Source organism: Mustela erminea, chromosome 15 (assembly GCF_009829155.1).
Source record: "Mustela erminea isolate mMusErm1 chromosome 15, mMusErm1.Pri, whole genome shotgun sequence".
NCBI classification, from domain to species: domain Eukaryota; kingdom Metazoa; phylum Chordata; class Mammalia; order Carnivora; family Mustelidae; genus Mustela; species Mustela erminea.
In genome coordinates, this window is record NC_045628.1 from 34,056,711 (window position 1) to 34,071,854 (window position 15,144).

The 15,144-nt window shown below is 41.3% G+C and overlaps 1 pseudogene; it reads left to right on the forward strand.

The window, feature by feature from the left end:
- The window catches only part of LOC116574062, a 29,100-nt pseudogene extending 19,596 nt beyond the window's left edge, over nt 1-9,504 (forward strand).
- The last annotated feature ends 5,640 nt before the right edge of the window (nt 9,505-15,144 follow it).

The following is a 15,144-nucleotide window of genomic DNA, read 5'->3' on the forward strand; positions in this document are numbered from 1 at the left end:
TAAAGATTCATACAACCCAGGGCACCTGGGTGGCTCAGTGGGTTAAGCCTCTGCCTTCGGCTCAGGTCATGATCTCAGGGTCCTGAGATGGAGCCGCGCATCAGGGTCTCTGCTCAGAAGGGAGCCTGCTTCCCCCTCTCTCTCTCTGCTTGCTGCTCTGCCTACTTACTTGTGATCTCTCTCTGTCAAATAAATAAATAAAATCTTAAAAAAAAAAAAAAAAAGATTCATACAACCCAAGGACTCCTGGTGGAAACATCATTTGCAGGTTGGAGTCAGGCTAGACATTGAGGAAGCACTGGCTATAGGAAATGTGGAAAAAGTACGTGGGTAGTGCATTCAATCCATAGGCAACTAGACCCAATGCTAAGAGTTTCCAAAACAATAAGAATTCAGAAGCATTAATTGGCATCTCATATTGATAAGAAGCCATGATAATGACGGCTTAGTAAGTGGCTGAGAAAGAGAATGAGTGATTAAATCACACTAAACCATTTGAGGGTGTCTTAAATGACAGGTTAAGTAACAGGACAGGTATTTCTAGGCCCTAGTTGTACAGTGTAGTCATACAGGAAAGTTACAGCCAACCAGGCCAGCAGAGTATTTCAATCTTGTCTAATTTAGCTAGTATAGCCTTCCATCTTGTCTCCAACTTCAAGGAAGGAAGGAAGGAAAGGAGGGAGCAACAGAGGAAAGGAGGAAGGAAGGGGAGAAGGATGAAAAGGGGGAAGGAAGCAGGGAAGGCGGAGGAAGGAAAAGAAAAGAAAAAGAAAAGCCAAGAAAAGAAAAAGAGGGATTGCAAGGAAAAACAAAGTAACAGAATTTACCCCCTTTCTATCTTGAAGAAGAAGGGAAAAGCCAGGTTATGCGCATAGATCTGTTCAAGCACCTGTTCAATGTTTTCTCATGTAATATTTCACAAAAACAAATACATCAAATAATTTGAATACTAAAGGGGACCTGAGGTAGTCTGGAGGGTTGAACCCTACACCCTTCAGAACTGATCTAGCACTCTGCATTGATTTTTTTTGTTTTAAAAAAATACCTAATTCTATGTCTTTGTCTAAATGGGTTTCATAGAGTCAAAGCAGCAAGATACTTTTAACTATTTAATTTTTCTTTTTTTTTTAAATCAGGGGATTCTGAATCTTTGGGGAGTTTTTTTTAAAAGTCTATTGTAAATTAACTTTTTAAGGACTGCCAAATATGTCATTACAGGCATGACTCAAAGGTGTTCTGTTGTCTAATGGAAATAGAAAATACTTGAACTCTAAAAATTGCAGATGATGTTAGAGTCTCTATTTTGAAATAGAGGAAAAGGCACTGGTAATACCCCAGAATAACCACAAATAGTAAGTACATCCTAAGGGCCAGTCACTGTCCTACATGCTTTACACATATTATCACATTTAATCTTTACAATAACCTGTAGGGCAGGCACCTACTCTACAGGTGAGGAAACAGAAGCTTATAAAGATTAAGTATCTTGTGCAAGTCATTCCCATTAGTAAGTGGACTGAACTCAAGTCTATGCGACTGCAAAGGCTAGATTTATGTTCTTAGCCACTATTTTCTACTTCCTCATACCATCGGGTTCCACAGCAACAACAACAAAAAACACACTCACTGGGGGATACACCTTCAGAAATTCATGTTCTCATAGAATCATGGAATCTCAGAGTGGCCACCGCCCTCCCCCACCATATTTTAAGTTCCTCAACATCCCAAATATTATTTGTGTTAACTATCTAGGCTCAGCTCCCTGTGGGGTCGTTTAGTAAAAGAGGAAAAGGAAAAGGAAAAAAAAGAGTTTAGGATTATCATGGAACGTCTCTCTGAGAGATTCCCTTCATCTGCATTCTTATTTGGAAAGTGGGGGAGGGGAACAAGGATTAACTAAGTCAGAGTTTCAGTTAGTAATGTAAAACTAGCTCTCTCTTCAGCTATAAATAAATCAGCTTTAAGACAAGTAGGAGCCTCATTTTAATTGAATTATGCCCTTATAGTTGTTCCCAGACATGGAGAAAGAATAATGGTGCTTATGAGCCTCAGATCAGAGGAAATATTGGAAACTGGTCAATAAAATAGTGATGTTTGTCTCATTTGCATACAGAAACTTTGAGACTATACATCAGAATTTATGAGCCCAGATTACTCAACCTTGCAAAGGCAAGAGAGTCAACCTCAAGTGGGAAATAAAAGCCCATAAATTGTGTATTGTGAACTATACACAAACTACATTGTGTATTGTGAACTAAATTGTGTATTGTGAACTATACTCCCAAACTACAGTAAAGAGACTTTCATTAAGAGCACCATTCCCAACGGCACTGGGAGAAGAGACACACGGTCAAACACTTTTTAAAATTACAAATAGAGACCGGAAATAGAAGGACAAATTCTGCTAAAATAAAGTAAGGAGTCAAGAAAGCCAAATCCTAAAATCAACAGCTGCAGCAGCAACCGTACTTGCTTCCCATAGAGTTTCTTTCAATCCTTAAAAATTGACAGAACCAGGTATCTCTGGAAGCAGGGGCAAAAATAAGACCAAAACAGAATGGGAGAAAAGTCTGTTTGAAAGAAATCAGACCTCCACCCCTAGCCCTCTCCTGGTTCAACCTTTGACCAAACAACGGCTCCTCTTGCTCCTCCCCCTCCCCCACAAAACCCGTGGACAGGGGAGGCACGGGCTGCGTGGATGGGGCATAACGAGCGGTTGAGAGCAAGGGCATCATACTAAAAGCGAGGGGAGTAAGGAGGCAAACATCACATGCTGGATGTTGAGATTTCACAGTCCTTTCCTCCAAAATGACTCCCAGAAGTGGCAGCCAGGATCATAGTCCCTCGGAACTGTTATTCACGATACAGTCTGTAGGATGGTAGCAAGAGTTAGAAACTGGGGTCTCAGCCCCACCCCAGACCTACTGAATCAGAATCTGCATTTCAACCATAACTCAGGTGACTAGCATATACACTGAAGTTTGAGCAGCATGGCTCTCACAGGAGATTGGACTTTTTGCTGTAAAAAACCTTCAGATAAAAACCAGAAGATTCAGATGTCAGGATTATTATCCCCCAAAATGACCCAGTCAGACCACCCTATCATGACACAAGTCTTTGGTCAAAAAGCCCGCCCGTATGCTTAGCATTTCCAATCAGCTTTTTAGTGCCCAATGATAAATATGATAACCAAGGATGTGAGGAAAATCTCTACTGTGAGAGAGGAGAAACAAAGAATCAAGCAACTTGAAAAAAACAGAGACCCTACTAAAAAAAATAGAATTAAAAAAAAATAAATAAACGTCCTCGGTATCCTCAAAGAGATAGGAAAATATACCATAACCATAAAGCAAGAGTAGGATAACTTTTTAAAAAAACAAACAGAGAACAAAAAGGAAGTTTATAGAAATCAAGATTATAAAAGCAAACATGAAAAACTCAAGAAGGTCAGAAAATAAAGTCGAAAAAAATCCCCCAGAAAGTAAGGCAAAAGACAAAGAGATGAAAAGTGGAAAATGTTTTAAAATTAGAAAAGTAGAACGTCAATACAGTTTGTACCACATCCAAATAATAGGCATTCCAGAAAGAGAGAAAAAAATAAATGGAGAGGAAGAAATCAAACAATAATTCAATAAAATTCCCAAAGAAATGAGTTGCCAGATGGGAAAGTCCAACTGAGTGCCTAACACAATAGATAAAAATAGAGCTATACCAAGACATGTCCTCATAAAATTTCAGAAAACTGGTATAAAGAGAAGATTTTAAAAGCTTCAACAGAAAAAATATATACAGTGAGTCAAAAGACAAAACACTTCCAGATTTGTCAACCTCCAAGATTAGAATTAGCAAACAATTGAAGAACAATGCCTACAAAGTCTGAGGGAAATTATTTCCAACTTGGAATTATTCACTTAGCAAAAATATAAATTGTGCAGGCACACTTAAAGACATGCTTATAAAGTTTACCTCCTATGCCCTCTTACTTAGGAAGCTACTGGAAGAGGAGCTTCACGATAACAAGAGAGAAAACCAAGGAAGAGGAAGACAGGAGATCCCAAAATTAGTGGAACCGATTCAAGTCAGAGGTAAAGAGGGTCCCAGAATGATAGCAAAAGAGAAGTTCAAGATGGCAGGTGCGTACCAGGGATAAAAGGTTCAGTTAAGATTCGAGGTCAAGAAGATTTTAAGAGGGGTGTGTCCAAGATGAACCTGATAGAACACCTGAGGGGCTTGAATATATGCAGAGGGGAGTTTAGAAATGATTAAAGGGGGAAAAAAATAAAAGTAAAGGACAGGACAATTATGTGCTTCACTGAAATTTTCAAAATGTTTCAAGAACCATCATAAAATACCACTTAGCCCATGTGTAATAGGCTTGGGGATACAGTCATAATCTTACAAATAGTTATAAATCTTCTAAATGCTGCAGATTCATCTAAACAAAATTATGATATATCTCTACAAGGCAGATGCAGGGGATGGTGTGTGCATTTGAGAATGGAGCTAAACAAGAACTAAATTCTCACTTTCCACAGCAGGAAGTTAAGTAAATAGGCAATATCTTAACTGAAAAATTGAGATAGGACACTACAAACAGTTGCTTAGGGATATAGTTAAAGTGTCAAATATAATCTTTGCTGGAGGATGCTTCTAGAGAGCTGGAAAATGGAGGATGAAGGGCGTGGCAAGCAGATGACAGCTGATTCTCACAAATGAGACTTACAGGACTACCGGAGTCTTTATATGCATTAATAACTGGTTAAAAATTAAATTTCAAACATTAGACAATATTAGGGTGGATTCTCATCTTCAGTACAAGGAAAAGTAAACAATAGCTTTAGGGCCTAAGAAGGGAGAAAAAAAAAAATCTTATAAAGTATCAGAAAGTTAGCAAATAAAGGAAAGAAAAAATTAACTTAAAGAATGCGATCTTCAAAGATGGCGGAGTAATCCTCTCCTCAGATATCATCCAAAACCAACAAAAAGGACAAGAGGCAATAAAAACTTCCTCATCAGTGAAACTAGGACATATCTGTAGCCCCAAACAGTAAAACGTGAAGACAAAGTGGAGAGAGAGGCAGGAACCAGTTGGGCCCTGTGGGGGAAGGAAGGGCTTCACAACCGGCAGAAGGGAAAGCACCAGAAGGCAGCTGTCTTGACACTCAGGCTCCAGTGTTGGAAGCATCAGTCACTAAGGATGGTGAGAGAGGGGAGGTGCTGAGAATAGAGGGCTTGCCTGAAAGTCTGCACAAAGAGCCTTGGGACCCCACACCCTATGCTACCTTCTGCGCTCTATCTTTCCCCAGGCTCAAAAGAACCAAGAGCTTCATTCTCTGGAGCCACTGAACCAGTCTGGGGATGTCTGATCTTTAGGCAGTAGGCGTGGTATAGGGCAAGGATGAGGGATTGAATGGAAAATTGGGGCATTAAGAAAAATCTCAGCCCAGCTCCCAGGAAATTTGCAAACCCCCATGAAAACCTCTGTTTTTGTGGGAGAGGAACACCCAGGAACAGTAGCCACCATGAGCATATTCATGTGGACTCCAGGAATTCAAACAACAAGCATCCCTTGACAATCATGATGCCCTAAGACCAGAGAACCATGGCCCTCCCCCATTTTTTTAAAGATTTATTTATTTATTTATTTATTTATTTATTTATTTGGCACAGAGAGATCACAAGTAGGCAGAGAGGCAGGCAGAGAGGGGGGGGAAGCAGGCTCCCCGCTGAGCAGACAGCCAATATGGGGCTCAATCCCAGGACCCTGATGACCTGAGCCAAACGCAGAGGCTTAACCCACTGAGCCACCCAGGCGCCCCTTAAATTTATATACTGTATACAGTGTTCCCATCCCCTAAAATGACACATTGTACTTCCTCACAAGTGGATGGGAATTCTGAATCAGATTTCATTTTATTTAGAAAAAAATAAAAAGATGTATTATTTCTTGCATCTAAGCATTGTGGTAGTCACACGTGCCTTTTTCAAGCTATTTCTTCTGCCACAAACTCCCTCCTGCCTTGCCTTCTTGATGCAATCCTCATTCCAACAGCAGCCTCTTTCTCTGGTTGTCCCTTACTGTTTTTCACATGGCAGAATCCACATGGCACTCTTGAATTTTCATTCCCATAGCTCATGATAGTTACCTCCAAGACATTACTTAGTTCTGTGGTGCCCTTGTCATTGCCTTAGATGTACAGATCTCTTCTAGATTTTAAACTCTTTGATGGAAATCTCAATGTCTTATTTGTCCTTGAGACACCAGTATCTCCAGTCTTTTGGATCCAGTCTATGATAACAATCAGCTGTCCCTATCAAAGGACTACTTACCATCACCTTCCCGGAACTCCATAAATGTCTAAGGAGGTGCTCATGTGTTGGGGGATAAAAAGCATAGTAAACTCTGTGTGTGAAGATAACACTAAACATACTTATTACTTCTATGCAATAAAAACTGGAAAACTTTCTTTAAGCTATTAAATAAATAAGGCCCTAGAGAAAAAAATGCAGAGAAAATTAGAGGGGTGGGTGGCAATGGCCTGGGGAGAAGCTGAAAAACTGTGTAAGTACAGTAGCCATACCTTCTGAATTAAATACTGATTTTATAAGTATGAGAGTGAAAGTGGACTCTTCTGGCATATTTGAGATATATGTTTTCGTAATTCTATGAAATCCTAAAGGGAATTTAGAGAGAGAGAGAAAGAGAGAGAGATCACAACCCATGAAGAAAAAAGCCTCGTAGCTCTGCTTGGGAAATCTTAGGGAAGTTGAAAAGTAGACTGATGAGCTGAGAAATCTAAGAGAACTGGAATTTGAAGAGAGTTACTTAAAATTATTTTTAGTTAAAAATATTTATTATAGATAATTTGGAAAATATAAAAAAGCACAAAGAAAATAAACTAACCATATTCACCAAAAAATGAAATGAAATAATAAAATAAGAGAAATATATGCACCCATGATCTCCACTCCTGTGCTTTTCACTATCCAATCAATTTAGTAAACTAAGAAAACTCAGTACTGAATAATAATCAGAATGGTTCCTAACAACTAATCCTGTCTGAATCATCTAGTTTCCACATGAGAGTGACAGTTCTGGAAGCATAAGAGGAAGGGGGGACTCTTACAATGCCCTTATCAGTATCTTAGAAAGGTACATGATTATAACCATATGCTGGTTGTCAAAATAGACTAGGAAGGCACAGGAGAAGTGATCTGTAGGTCTGTCTCTTGGGTCTGCACTCTAGGCCTTATTATAAGTAATAGAAACTACACTGTGTCTGTTTTCTCTTGAGGATCACAACAGAGACAAACGGAAACCCATCCCACTGGATACTGCCACAATTCTGCACCACCTCCTTTTTGCCATACTTGCCTGCATTTGTGCAAAATGCTCTCTGAGCAGAGAGGAAAGGGGAATGGTCTGGCCCCATCAAAGTCTCCATCGTCCCCTTAATTTGATCTCTTTGCTGCCCATTCCATAATTGGACCATATCCACTCAAAGTATAGTGTTTTGGCTGAGAAGTCAATGAATCACAAGACACAGTTCCTAATTGTAAGGAGCCTCTATTTCAGATAGAATGGGGGGGCACTAAATAATGTACAAATATTATAAAATACGCAAATAATGTATATGTGTATTATATTAAAAGTGATAGCTAAAAAGAAGAACTGTGAGGCCTCATATAGTCCAAGAAAGTATGGAGGAAAGAAAAAAAAAGGGTCCAGGACAACTGGGCCGTGAAGAAAAGCAAAAGGAATCGAAGAAAAGGACGGTCAAGGAAGGGGAGTCCACCCAAAGGATTGCCAGACTTGATCCATGAGTTCCCAGTAAGTAGGGCAGTTTTTCCGTCCTGGCTCTTCTGTTTACCACCTCCTTAAAGGTGTTATTAACCTCTGAACCTCAAGGGTCAGTTTCTTTATCTTTCAAATGGGGATTAAAAATGCCTGATTCACAGGATTTTTGTCAGAAGTAAATGAGATAATTTTTGTGACATGCTCGGTGCCCTGCCCATCTCCAATGAGTCACCAAATGTCAGACTTAACCCATGTATATCATTGCATCTAGAGATGAGAGAAGCGAGGGAAATGTAATTACAGCCTTCTGGGATATGAAGGGTTTTGAAAGAAAAGATAACTATGTTCCATACTCACCGAAGAATCACAAAAAGTAAATAATTCCAAATTGATATGTGGCCAGATTGGATGATAGCAGTATGGGAGATTGGAATACATTTCAGAGAGTTGGGCCCCATGGGCTGGGGTAGATTTTTGTGTGTGTTGTGGGGAGTGGGGGTGGGGTGGTTGGGGTTGTCCCATGAAACGTGAAACAAGAGACTGTTAGCTCTTTGGACACATTTTAGCAAAGGCCTCCGTGAGAGAAGGGTTAGACTTCTAGTACCGAAATGACAGGATTTTGTGACTATATAAGCTGGTATATTCGCCAATAAAAACTTCCTCCTGTGTGGCCCTTTTTATCCAGTAATTATTTCCTGCTTTACTCGGGCTGCCAAATGTATCCAAAATGTAATAATCAGTGAATAGATTCGTAAATCAAATTGCGAGCTTCAGAAATAATGGCTAATGCTCGGATCCCTTGTAGCAGAATTTCAAAGCCCGCCCACGCTGAAGGTTTCTTGGGGTTTTAGAGTCAGCTGTAGTTCCGTTCTTACCCTTTCCCCTTTCAACACCTCAGAAGTGAGCAGCAAGAACCCTCTTTTCCAAGAAACTTCTTATCTGATTAGAATGCTTCCCAGTTTCATCTTGAGTCAAAGTCAAGGTTGAGAACCCCGGGCCTCCAGGATGTCATCGGAATCCACGGCTGCTCTCAGCCTGACGCTCTAAAATCTTTTCCCACCAGAAAACCTGCTCACCTCTCTTCAACCCCACATCAAGAGCATCGGCTGCCGGCCTTCGTGCTTTGAGAGACTTGGAAGTGGAGACAGGTCGCGCTGGCAGAGGGTCTCGGCGGGCGAGGGAAGGGAGCATCCGGCCGCAGGTACAGGTGCTGAACTTGCAGGCTCTAGGTTCTTTCTGGAGCGAACCTGCCTGTGACCTCAGCCTTCGCACTTGGCATTCCCAGGTCCCTAGACCTCATCTGGCGTCTGGAGAGCAGCCTCCTGGGCCTGCCTCCCTTCTCGCTTCCAGCTTCTCTTAACCATCATCCTAACCCACGCTCTCTCTCAGTGACTGGGGTGCCTCCCCGCTCCCAGTCTCTCAGATTCCCAACCCTGGAGCTCACCGGGGCTGTGAGGGAAGATTCCAAGCCAGCGCTTGGCCAGTGTTGCCAGCGCGAGGCCCGCGTGGGGACGCGCTCCTCATACTCCGTCCTCCAGCAGATCCACAGCAGATCCACAGTGGACCATGCGCGGCCCAGCGGAGGCTCCAAAGACATCCTAGGAGTAAAGCAGGGGAAACGGCTGGTTTTAACTGTGTTTAACCCAGTGCTTTGCTGTGGACTGGACAGCCGTTGTCTCACCAAATGTCTACTGCCCCCATCTTGATCCCGTAAAGGATTCACACGGGGCTCACACCTGGGCTCTACCACATGCCATGTCTGTGACGGTGGCCAAGTCCCTCAGCCCCCTTAGCGGTAGTTTCCGTATCAGGAAATCGAGGCTACAGTCAGTTAAGACTTGTATCACCTTAGATTGTTGTGAGAAGACACATTCCCAGGACGTGCTAAGCTCTCATTAAAGGCTCTGTTTTGAACCAGCTCTGTGTCTATCACAGCCCTTCCAGAGAATGTTCCAGCCTCTGGATTACTGCATTGGTTTCCAGTCACCTTCCCAGCTTTAGGTCTCTTTCCTGCTCCAGGGATCCCTACATGCCATTGCCAAAGGATCATTTCAAAATATTCCTTTTATCAGATCCCCAGGTTTCTGAAGGCTTTTTCTTTTTTTAAGTGACAAATTAAGTGCAAACTCTGTCTGCCTATGAAAATTCCCCATTCCCTAGGAACTTCCTCCTTTCTGCTTGCCTCAAAGCACCCCACCACGCCCACCCCGTTCCCTGGCACAGCATCCCCCGTGCTTCCCCGCCATGCTCCCAAGAGACACGCACACACACAGTCCATCCACACACCACGCAAATCGCTTCTGTGATACTGGTCCTGTGGGAGATGCACGCCTTCACATCGACCTCTTGGCTAAACCTTCCCCAAACTCACTGGTCCGTATTGATCGCTCCCTTCTCTCCTATTTCCTGTGGTCTGTTCCACACAATTTAGCCTTTAATTACATGCTCTCTTCCACGGTCCGGTAATTGTTTCCTGTGTCTCAGTTTCATCTTCTCAAATAGTTGTAAACAACTCGAGGACAGGGACCACACTATACGCTTTTCTCCTTAATAACTTCAGACATGCACATGAGTGAGGCACGTAATTCATCTTTGTCAGGTAACCAAAAGTTGGGCTAACCAGACCGCCAGGGAGAGATCATAGAACTTGTCCATAATTGGGGTACGCAACCTCAAAGACCCACAGGTAACCCACACTTGTTTTTCATTTACGTTTTTGTTGAAATTAATTTACCAGCCGACTAAAGATTCCCATGCTTTACCTCATCCTCAACAAATAGATTTGGGAGTTGCAAACATTGATAGTCCAAATTCCAAATCCCCTGGGGCTTATTTATAAATAGTGATGAGGGATAAGGAGTCAGACTGGGCTCTCCTTGGGGAGCTGTCTTGGGAAGTTTATGCAAATGACGCAAGAGGTTGGTGGGAGACTTAATTACTCTCTAGTGAAAACCCAGACTGCTTGTTACCATCTGTTTCTTCAAGGAGAGCCAGCCACCACACAGTAACCCTCTGTAAAGTTACAATCCCAGTGGTAAAGTACTTTAGGATCCTTGGATGAAAGGAAGCCTACAGGTCCAAGACACTATTATTATTGTCATAAAGAATGGTGCTTTGTGTTTTATCAAAGGAGCTCAGAATGGTTTGCAAACATTAACTAATTAATCCTCAAAAAAAACACACCTCTGTGAAGTAGGTAGAAGGGAGATATTATTATCCCCATTATGCATGGAGGGAGACAGAGACACACACGCATTCATTGACCTACCCACAGTCACATGGCAGAGTCGGAAATAGAACCCAGGTCTCCTGACGCCCAGTTTGAACAGACCACACTGCCGCTTGTGAGGTGTGAAAAAAAGTCTGATTTATATGATATAAAAATAAACCTTGAGAAAGTAAACGGCATCTAACCTTTCAATAACTGTCATGTAATAAAACAGCAGACGAGGGAAAGACAACATCTTGAAGGAGAGATGTGTGGGTAGAACAGTTTAATAAATACAATGCTTTAATCAAAACTTTCCGAGAGGAACTAGTGACTCTTTAAGGAATCTGATATTTAATCATTGCTGTTCTAATGGTTTAAAACAAAGAGGTATAATCCACCAAGTTTTAAACAGAAACTAGTCTAACAAGTTCTATACTTTATTTTTGAATTCCATTTCCTTATTTTTCAGTGTTCTCAAGAACATTTTAAACGTTGATCCGTGTGATGCAAATGTCACATGGAGGATATAAATATGACTCTTCAGATACCTCACATTCTTCCCGATTCAAAGTCGTAGTTTAATATTAATGTAATTCAGAAAATTGACAAGGAACTGTGTCTCCAAGGAAACGAGTGGAGGAGGGGAGGAAGACGTGAGCCTGTGATTTGTTTAATCATTAGACAGGCTGCCGTTCTGTCACTCCATATCGTCTGTGAATATGCCAATAGATGAAGTGTTCCCAGGGGATGAAGTGTCCCCGCAGCAGGGACCCCCACCGAAGAGCCAGGGGATCCTGACCACACGACGCCAGGCTGGTTCCATTTTCAGGAATGCCACACCATCGATCTTCCTATTCCTTTGATAATTTTGTATCTCAAAATTGTCCTGCCTGTGGTTGCGTATAATATTGCATTTCCTTGGCTATCTGCCTTCACAACGCTGGTAGGGTAATCCAAACAATTCTATTTAAAAAAAAAAAAAAAAAAAAAAAAGAGAGATCAGAAACTAAGGTCCTACAAAAAACCCTGACAAGCCACCCTCAGTCACCTTCTGGAAGTTGAGGCATTCCAGGACAGAAGTTTCTAGCAACATCGTTCAGTTTCCTTTCAAGAAGACATGTTCGGTCTTCTGTTTTGACTTATCCATTGGGTCCATCTTATCACCTTCATGAACCACCACAGTGCCCGAGTCCTCAGGAAGAGATATTATAGTGAGACAACATGACAGCCAGTCTGATCAAGAAGCTCCACTAGTCCCGCAAACCACAGCCTACATTAAAGAGGAGGACCTAGGAAGGTTAACCCTGTCACTCACCTATCAGATCACCATGGGTAATCTACCTTCCTCAACTGTGCTTATGCTTCCATTTAAAAAAAGTATCAAAACAATGGTTCTACCAACAAAAAAATTAGGCATCTGTGAGCCTAATTTTTAAGGAACTGGAAGCCTTTACAAGATGGAGGCCCTTAATGCAGTAACTAAACAGCACATAATAATAATTTCTAAAGAGAAGATAAAAGTCCACAATTCGAAACAACAGCTACTTTATCACCTTCAGCTGCTTGACAATTTTCCTCATTGAATACTTTTACCAGCCAAGACTAGGAAGACGATTAATTTCAGAACGTTTTTAACCTACCAGAATTTATACGTGAAGTCTATAAAAGGGAACTAAAGGAATCTACTGCTTAAAAGACTCCAATTTAAAGAAACGACAACATTCCACTCTGAAAATAAAATTTTTGTTACTAAGGGCTTATCTGCACTAATTCCCACTCTTTACTGATAAAAAAAAAAAAAGTAACCGATCAGGATTTAAGCATTTCTTCAAACCAAGCAACCTGTTGAACAACTTCTTAATGTGTCTATCAATCATCTGGCGATAAGAAGAGTTTGCGTTCATAATAGCTAGTTGCTAAAATAAATATGAGTTACTCTAACTAATTCAATCAACAATGGGACCTCAGAGGTCAGCAAAGAAATAATCAAACAATAAGTATGAATAGGTTGTAATTTTTCTGATTAACAAATGTTCTCCTTGTCATATGATGTTAAGAGCTGCTTAAAGCGCTCAGGTAAATTTAGAATGTATGTATTTACATTGGAGGGGTCTGTGTGCACTCTCCCAGTCAAAAAAACCCATGAGCCTATAAGTTTTGCAAACATCAAGTTGTGCTTTCAGAAAACATTTTCCTAGGTGGCATTTATTTTTAATAGGTCCTAGTACCACAATTCATGGAATCTGGCAGAGATCGAATAAGAGCCCAACTCAATTTTTAATTATGTTCCTACTAGACCAGTCAAGATGATCTTATAAACTGTTTGAACTGTTGAAACTTGTTAATTCCCATCTTCTTTTCCTGACTAAATTCTGTTCTTTACCATGGAGGGAAAGGGAGATACTGGGATCGGAGCCAGCCCTTCACATAGTCCACCCAAGAACCAATGTCAGTTGGAGAGCTCAGGGTTAAGAGTGGAAAGCTGAGGTTACATGGCTCTCATCATGCATTTACAATCTGACCAAAATGTCAGATCTGGGTATCTATTGCTTCCCATTCCTCTTCTCTGTTCCTACCTTCTCAACCACTTCACTTGTGCCAGAGAAGGACTGCAGCAGTAGCAAACAGAGTCCAGGTACCAAGCACAATCGTCAGACGAAAACTTTAGTTGGGGGTTGGGGGTGGGGGGTGCAGGGAATTTCTGAGGAAATCTAACAACTGGGGAAGCAAAACAGAACTGTAAAGTAAAAGTATCAGTGATGCATCTGGTGAGAATAATTGCCTCCTTTAGTTTAGACACAGAAATCTGTTGCCATCCCAGATTCTAAAGTTTTTAAACATTGGCCTTTCTTTTGGCTTCATTGGTTTGGCCTTTCTTTCAGCTTGGTTCATTTGGTCTTTATTTGGGCCATGATAATTTACCCTGAAAAAAAAATTTTTTTTTTAAGTTGTTATTATTTGACAGAAAGACCGAGAGCACAAGTAGGGGGAGGGAGAGGGAGAAGCAGTCTCTCCACTGAGCAGAGAGCCCAGGACCCAGGGATCATGACCTGAGCTGAAGGCAGACACTTCACCAACTGAGTTACCCGGGCATCCCTAATTTACCCTGAATTTTGAGGACTGAATAAAAGAAAGAAGGAATGAATGGATTGGACTAGAGACTGAGTTCTTGTATTGGTGACTGAGGCAGCCATCGTAGGTTCCTGTGGAGAAATTGAGAGGCCATCAGCTCATTCCAAGCATCCAAGAATAGTGGGGCTTAAGGCCTCAGAAACACAGAGAACTGAAAAATTTGTCATGTGCATTTATAAAGGAAGCAACTGACACAAAATGACTGTTAAACGCCTAGCTATGAAAGCATAAATGTCATTAGGCAGTCATATTCTTCTCTGGAAACTAGATTTTAATAGGTTTTTGATTGTCACTTTTCTTCTTGTTTTTTCATTACTCACGCCTTGGAGGGATTCACTTTCAAAAGGATTTGCTTAAACTTCCCCCTCAAAATCCAATTTGCAAATACACCTGCAATTGCATTTTCAGTATGTACGGTCACAGGTGCTATCTTTTGCATGCTAACAAGTCTGCCCATGGCAACTGGGCCACACTTCAGAGCCCAGGTGACTGATTGCAGCAACAGGGAAGTATGTGGGAGAACTGAGGCCGTCCCGAAGCTTCTTTGACTGAATGTCCCTTTAGAGTGGATTCTGAGTTACAGACATGCCCTCCTCTAATCTAAGTATGAGGTCTCCTATAATCCGAATAAGCACACTGAATCTGATTTCAATTTTATTGGAAGAAATGTGTCCAGAAAATGCAAATGTTTTCCTGATATGTACTAAGAGAGGGGGAAAAAAGAGTGTGTTGAAGTGACTATGGATTTATTCTTTTCTGTAACAGATCAGAACTATAAACTCTGAGTCTGTGCATATCTAGTCAAGGTTTTCAACAGCCAATGATTATTTTTTGAATGCCAAGGATGTGCCTGTCGTGAATCAGGAGCGGAAAGAAATAAAAAGAAAGCACTGACTTGAGTGGAAAGGGCTGAATTATAAGATATCTAATAATAACTAAATCTGTGTAGCACAGATTCAAACTCGCTGTTAGAAGTGAAAAGCTTTGTGAAGCGATTTAGGAT